This window comes from Bufo gargarizans, chromosome 5 (assembly GCF_014858855.1).
Source record: "Bufo gargarizans isolate SCDJY-AF-19 chromosome 5, ASM1485885v1, whole genome shotgun sequence".
NCBI lineage: Eukaryota > Metazoa > Chordata > Amphibia > Anura > Bufonidae > Bufo > Bufo gargarizans.
Genome location: NC_058084.1, coordinates 27,344,494 through 27,352,797, shown reverse-complemented (window position 1 = coordinate 27,352,797; position 8,304 = coordinate 27,344,494). Strand labels below are relative to the sequence as shown.

Below are 8,304 nucleotides of genomic sequence, written 5' to 3'. Positions count from 1 at the left end.
GCGTGAATGTCATCTCCCACAATGCACTGCTGCAGTCTGCCATGCAAATGAGGAGGCAAATGCTGCACAAGCTGAGTGACACCGAGCGCGGACTGGAGCAGAGACGTGTGTGAATACAGTCCGATATTCCGCGCGGCGGTCTGTGCGTTCCCGTAATCACTGCTAATAATGAGAATATTCTCCATAACTTTACTGCGCCCCTCAGGGTCGGCTTTATATAGGAGCAGTGGGAGCTCCCAGTCCGCCCAGATGACCCTCAGTGGTCTGGGGTGCAGGCTTCAAACCTGTAGCTGTCGAGGGACAGAGTGGTTCAATTCCACCCTCTGGGCGGTCGCGTTTTGGGTGGAGCTTTCATCGGGAACGCCCCATGAAAGCGACCGCATGTTTCCCGTAAAAATCCAAAAAAAGGTCAATAAAATATTCTATTTTGTTTTCTTACAATGTCCAAAAAAAAACGATATTTTTGATATTTCCTTAATCTATAAAATTATCGCGTCGTTTAACCGGTGAAGCGAACGCTGTAATGAAAAAAACACGGCTAGAATGTGTGGGTCATTTTTCCTCCTGCAGAAAATGACCAAAAACAGCTCCATCTACCCCGAAATGGCGCCAATGAAAACATCAAGTCGTCAGACGACAGACGAGCCCTCTTGTAAAGCGCAGGTCGGCGGAACCGGAGGTCGGAATATGGCGACTGAGAGGCAGATTTACTGACATTGAGACACGGGGAGACGGATCCAGTAAGTCCTGTTTTCAGACGAAGATTCGCAACTTTTCCTCCATCTTAGTAAATACAGACCGCCGCGTGCGGTGAAAACCACACTGAAAATGGCGCAAATACCTATAAATTGGGCGCCAAAGGCTACTCCGCTTTTCTGGCTCGGCTGCTTTCATACATTAACCCCTCTGCATCGGCTGCTTTTCACCAGATCTATCAAATGTCAGGCGCTGTTTGATAAAGTTGACGTACGGAACCATTCTTTTCAATGGATCCACACAAAAAACGGAAGGTACTCGGTCTGCCTTCCATTTCCGTATTTCTGTGTTTTCATTCCATTCAAAGATAGAACTTGTCCTATTATTGTCCACATAACGGAGAAGGACAGGACTGTTCTACTAGAGGCCAGCTGTTCCATTCCGCAAAAAACGGAATGCACACGGACGTCATCCGTTATTTTTTGCAGATTCGTTTTTTGCGGACCACAAAATACTAAAAAAGCCATACGGTTATGTGCAAGAGTCAGCATTACACATGATAGGATTAGATACAGCAGTCAGTATCACACAGGATAGGATTAGATACAGCAGTCAGCATTACACATGATAGGATTAGATACAGCAGTCAGTATCACACAGGATAGGATTAGATACAGCAGTCAGTATCACACAGGATAAGATTAGATACAGCAGTCAGTATCACACATGATAGGATTAGATACAGCAGTCAGTATCACACAGGATAGGATTAGATACAGCAGTCAGTATCACACAGGATAGGATTAGATATAGCAGTCAGTATCACACAGGATAGGATTAGATACAGCAGTCAGTATCACACAGGATAGGATTAGATACAGCAGTCAGTATCACACATGATAGGATTAGATACAGCAGTCAGTATCACACATGCTAGGATTAGATACAGCAGTCAGTATCACACAGTATAGGATTAGATACAGCAGTCAGTATCAAGCAAGATAGGATTAGATACAGCAGTCAGTATCACAAAGGATAGGATTAGATACAGCAGTCAGTATCACACAGGATATGATTAGATACAGCAGTCAGTATCACACAGGATAGGATTAGATACAGCAGTCAGTATCACACAGGATAGGATTAGATACAGCAGTCAGTATCACACAGGATAGGATTAGATACAGCAGTCTGTATCACACGTGATAGGATTAGATACAGCAGTCAGTATCACACGTGATAGGATTAGATACAGCAGTCAGTATCACACATGATAGGATTAGATACAGCAGTCAGTATCACACATGATATGATTAGATACAGCAGTCGGTATCACACATGATAGGATTAGATACAGCAGTCAGTATCACACAGGATAGGATTAGATATAGCAGTCAGTATCACACAGGATAGGATTAGATACAGCAGTCAGTATCACACAGGATAGGATTAGATACAGCAGTCAGTATCACACAGGATAGGATTAGATACAGCAGTCAGTATCACACAGGATAGGATTAGATATAGCAGTCAGTATCACACAGGATAGGATTAGATACAGCAGTCAGTATCACACAGGATAGGATTAGATACAGCAGTCAGTATCACACAGGATAGGATTAGATACAGCAGTCAGTATCACACAGGATAGGATTAGATACAGCAGTCAGTATCACACATGCTAGGATTAGATACAGCAGTCAGTATCAAACATGATAGGATTAGATACAGCAGTCAGTATCACACATGCTAGGATTAGATACAGCAGTCAGTATCACACAGGATAGGATTAGATATAGCAGTCAGTATCACACAGGATAGGATTAGATACAGCAGTCAGTATCACACATGATAGGATTAGATACAGCAGTCAGTATCAAGCAAGATAGGATTAGATACAGCAGTCAGTATCACACATGATAGGCTTAGATACAGCAGTCAGTATCACACATGATAAGATTAGATACAGCAGTCAGTATCACACATGATAGGATTAGATACAGCAGTCAGTATCACACGTGATAGGATTAGATACAGCAGTCAGTATCACACATGATAAGATTAGATACAGCAGTCAGTATTACACATGATAGGATAAGATACAGCAGTCAGTATCACACGTGATAGGATTAGATACAGCAGTCAGTATCACAAAGGATAGGATTAGATACAGCAGTCAGTATCACACAGGATAGGATTAGATACAGCAGTCAGTATCACACAGGATAGGATTAGATACAGCAGTCAGTATCACACAGGATAGGATTAGATACAGCAGTCAGTATCACAAAGGATAGGATTAGATACAGCAGTCGGTATCACACATGATAGGATTAGATACAGCAGTCAGTATCACACAGGATAGGATTAGATACAGCAGTCAGTATCACACAGGATAGGATTAGATACAGCAGTCGGTATCACACATGATAGGATTAGATACAGCAGTCAGTATCACACAGGATAGGATTAGATACAGCAGTCAGTATCACACATGATAGGATTAGATACAGCAGTCAGTATCACACAGGATAGGATTAGATACAGCAGTCAGTATCACACAGGATAGGATTAGACACAGCAGTCAGTATCACAAAGGATAGGATTAGATACAGCAGTCAGTATCACACAGGATATGATTAGATACAGCAGTCAGTATCACACAGGATAGGATTAGATACAGCAGTCAGTATCACACAGGATAGGATTAGATACAGCAGTCAGTATCACACAGGATATGATTAGATACAGCAGTCAGTATCACACAGGATAGGATTAGATACAGCAGTCAGTATCACACAGGATAGGATTAGATACAGCAGTCAGTATCACACAGGATAGGATTAGATACAGCAGTCAGTATCACACATGATAGGATTAGATACAGCAGTCAGTATCACACATGATAGGATTAGATACAGCAGTCAGTATCACACATGATAGGATTAGATACAGCAGTCAGTATCACACAGGATAGGATTAGATACAGCAGTCAGTATCACACATGATAGGATTAGATACAGCAGTCAGTATCACAAAGGATAGGATTAGATACAGCAGTCACTATCACACAGGATAGGATTAGATACAGCAGTCAGTATCACACAGGGTAGGATTAGATATAGCAGTTAGTATCACACAGGATAGGATTAGATACAGCAGTCGGTATCACACAGGATAGGATTAGATACAGCAGTCAGTATCACACAGGATAGGATTAGATACAGCAGTCAGTATCACACAGGATAGGATTAGATACAGCAGTCAGTATCACACAGGATAGGATTAGATACAGCAGTCAGTATCACACATGATAGGATTAGATACAGCAGTCAGTATCACACAGGATAGGATTAGATACAGCAGTCAGTATCACACAGGATAGGATTAGATACAGCAGTCAGTATCACACAGGATAGGATTAGATACAGCAGTCAGTATCACACAGGATAGGATTAGATACAGCAGTCAGTATCACACAGGATAGGATTAGATATAGCAGTCAGTATCACACAGGATAGGATTAGATACAGCAGTCAGTATCACACAGGATAGGATTAGATACAGCAGTCAGTATCACACATGATAGGATTAGATACAGCAGTCAGTATCACACATGATAGGATTAGATACAGCAGTCAGTATCACACATGATAAGATTAGATACAGCAGTCAGTATCACACGTGATAGGATTAGATACAGCAGTCAGTATCACACAGGATAGGATTAGACACAGCAGTCAGTATCACAAAGGATAGGATAAGATACAGCAGTCAGTATCACACGTAATAGGATTAGATACAGTAGTCAGTATCACAAAGGATAGGATTAGATACAGCAGTCAGTATCACACAGGATAGGATTAGATACAGCAGTCAGTATCACACAGGGTAGGATTAGATATAGCAGTCAGTATCACACAGGATAGGATTAGATACAGCAGTCAGTATCACACAGGATAGGATTAGATACAGCAGTCAGTATCACACAGGATATGATTAGATACAGCAGTCGGTATCACACAGGATAGGATTAGATACAGCAGTCGGTATCACACAGGATAGGATTAGATACAGCAGTCAGTATCACACATGGTAGGATTAGATACAGCAGTCAGTATCACACAGGATAGGATTAGATATAGCAGTCAGTATCACAAAGGATAGGATTAGATACAGCAGTCAGTATCACACAGGATAGGATTAGATACAGCAGTCAGTATCACACATGATAGGATTAGATACAGCAGTCAGTATCACACAGGATAGGATTAGATACAGCAGTCAGTATCACACATGATAGGATAAGATACAGCAGTCAGTATCACACATGATAGGATTAGATACAACAGTCAGTATCACACATGATAGGATTAGATACAGCAGTCAGTATCACACATGATAGGATTAGATACAGCAGTCAGTATCACACATGATAAGATTAGATACAGCAGTCAGTATCACACGTGATAGGATTAGATACAGCAGTCAGTATCACACATGATAGGATTAGATACAGCAGTCAGTATCACACATGATAGGATTAGATACAGCAGTCAGTATCACACAGGATAGGATTAGATACAGCAGTCAGTATCACACATGATAGGATTAGATACAGCAGTCAGTATCACAAAGGATAGGATTAGATACAGCAGTCACTATCACACAGGATAGGATTAGATACAGCAGTCAGTATCACACAGGGTAGGATTAGATATAGCAGTTAGTATCACACAGGATAGGATTAGATACAGCAGTCGGTATCACACAGGATAGGATTAGATACAGCAGTCGGTATCACACATGATAGGATTAGATACAGCAGTCAGTTTCACACAGGATAGGATTAGATACAGCAGTCAGTATCACACAGGATAGGATTAGATACAGCAGTCAGTATCACACAGGATAGGATTAGATATAGCAGTCAGTATCACACAGGATAGGATTAGATACAGCAGTCAGTATCACACAGGATAGGATTAGATACAGCAGTCAGTATCACACAGGATAGGATTAGATACAGCAGTCAGTATCACACATGATAGGATTAGATACAGCAGTCAGTATCACACATGATAGGATTAGATACAGCAGTCAGTATCACACATGATAAGATTAGATACAGCAGTCAGTATCACACGTGATAGGATTAGATACAGCAGTCAGTATCACACAGGATAGGATTAGATACAGTAGTCAGTATCACAAAGGATAGGATTAGATACAGCAGTCAGTATCACACAGGATAGGATTAGATACAGCAGTCAGTATCACACAGGGTAGGATTAGATATAGCAGTCAGTATCACACAGGATAGGATTAGATACAGCAGTCAGTATCACACAGGATAGGATTAGATACAGCAGTCAGTATCACACAGGATATGATTAGATACAGCAGTCGGTATCACACAGGATAGGATTAGATACAGCAGTCGGTATCACACAGGATAGGATTAGATACAGCAGTCAGTATCACACATGGTAGGATTAGATACAGCAGTCAGTATCACACAGGATAGGATTAGATATAGCAGTCAGTATCACAAAGGATAGGATTAGATACAGCAGTCAGTATCACACAGGATAGGATTAGATACAGCAGTCAGTATCACACATGATAGGATTAGATACAGCAGTCAGTATCACACAGGATAGGATTAGATACAGCAGTCAGTATCACACATGATAGGATAAGATACAGCAGTCAGTATCACACATGATAGGATTAGATATAGCAGTCAGTATCACACAGGATAGGATTAGATATAGCAGTCAGTATCACACAGGATAGGATTAGATACAGCAGTCAGTATCACACATGATAGGATTAGATACAGCAATCAGTATCACACATGATAGGATTAGATACAGCAGTCAGTATCACACAGGATAGGATTAGATACAGCAGTCAGTATCACACAGGATAGGATTAGATACAGCAATCAGTATCACTCATGATACGATTAGATACAGCAGTCAGTATCACACAGGATAGGATTAGATACAGCATTCAGTATCACACAGGATAGGATTAGATACAGCAGTCAGTGTCACACATAATAGTATTAGATACAGCAGTCAGTATCACACAGGATAGGATTAGATACAGCAGTCAGTATCACACATGAAAGGATTAGATACAGCAGTCAGTATCACTCAGGATAGGATTAGATACAGCAGTCAGTATCACTCATGATACGTCCTCCTGGGATTCCTAAATCTCCAAAAATGTCTGTGATCTGTCACATCTCTTTCTCGCGATGGGGGGGGGGGGGCGCTATTACTAATTAAGGCTTCCATTGTGGAGCGCTCATTAGTGCAGCCGTAGGGCTCTTTTCCCGAACTTAAAGGGAACCTGTCACCGGGATTTTGTGTATAGAGCTGAGGACATGGGCTGCTAGATCGCCGCTAGCACATCCGCAATACCCAGTCCCCATAGCTCTGTGTGCTTTTATTGTGTAATAAAACCGATTTGATACATATGCAAATTAACCTGAGATGAGTCCTGTCCCTGACTCATCTCACGTACAGGACTCATCTCAGGTTAATTTGCATATGTATCAAATAGGTTTTTTTACACAATAAAAGCACACAGAGCTATGGGGACTGGGTATTGCGGATGTGCTAGCGGCCATCTAGCAACTCATGTCCTCAGCTCTATACACAAAATCCTGGTGACAGGTTCCCTTTAAGGGCTCCGTGCCCGTGCTGCAGACCACAAATTGCGGATCGCGGACCTATTCACGGAATGAACACGGCTGGTGACTAGAGTTGAGCGAACACCTGGATGTTCGGGTTCGAGAAGTTCGGCCGAACATCCCGGAAATGTTCGGGTTCGGGATCCGAACCCGATCCGAACTTCGTCCCGAACCCGAACCCCATTGAAGTCAATGGGGACCCGAACTTTTCGGCACTAAAAAGGCTGTAAAACAGCCCAGGAAAGAGCTAGAGGGCTGCAAAAGGCAGCAACATGTAGGTAAATCCCCTGCAAACAAATGTGGATAGGGAAATGAATTAAAATAAAAATTAAATAAATAAAAATTAACCAAAATCAATTGGAGAGAGGTTCCATAGCAGAGAATCTGGCTTCCCGTCACCCACCACTGGAACAGTCCATTCTCAGATATTTAGGCCCCGGCACCCAGGCAGAGGAGAGAGGTCCCGTAACAGAGAATCTGTCTTCATGTCAGCAGAGAATTAGTCTGCATGTCATAGCAGAGAATGAGGCTTCACGTCAGCCACCACTGCAACAGTCCATTGGCATATATTTAGGCCCAGCACCCAGGCAGAGGAGAGAGGTCCCGTAACAGACAATCTGGCTTCATGTCAGCAGAGAATCAGTCTGCATGTCATAGCAGAGAATCAGGCTTCACGTCACCCACCACTGCAACAGTCCATTGTCATAAATTTAGGCCCAGCACTAGTGTTGAGCGGCATGTCCCATATTCGAATTCGCGAAATTTTGTGAATATTCGAAAGAATATTCGTAAAATATTCGCGATTATTCAAATTCGTTATTATTTCGCATATGCGATAATTCGAATTTTCGCATCGCATAATACATATGCTATGCAAAATTCACATGTGCGCTAATGAAATC

The 8,304-nt window shown here is 42.0% G+C and overlaps 1 non-coding gene across 1 annotated transcript; it reads left to right on the top strand.

Moving 5' to 3' along the window:
• The first annotated feature begins 243 nt into the window (after positions 1-243).
• TRNASTOP-UCA lies at positions 244-330 on the top strand. The gene has a single exon. It is a non-coding gene; the product is annotated as a tRNA-Sec (tRNA).
• Positions 331-8,304: the final 7,974 nt, after the last annotated feature.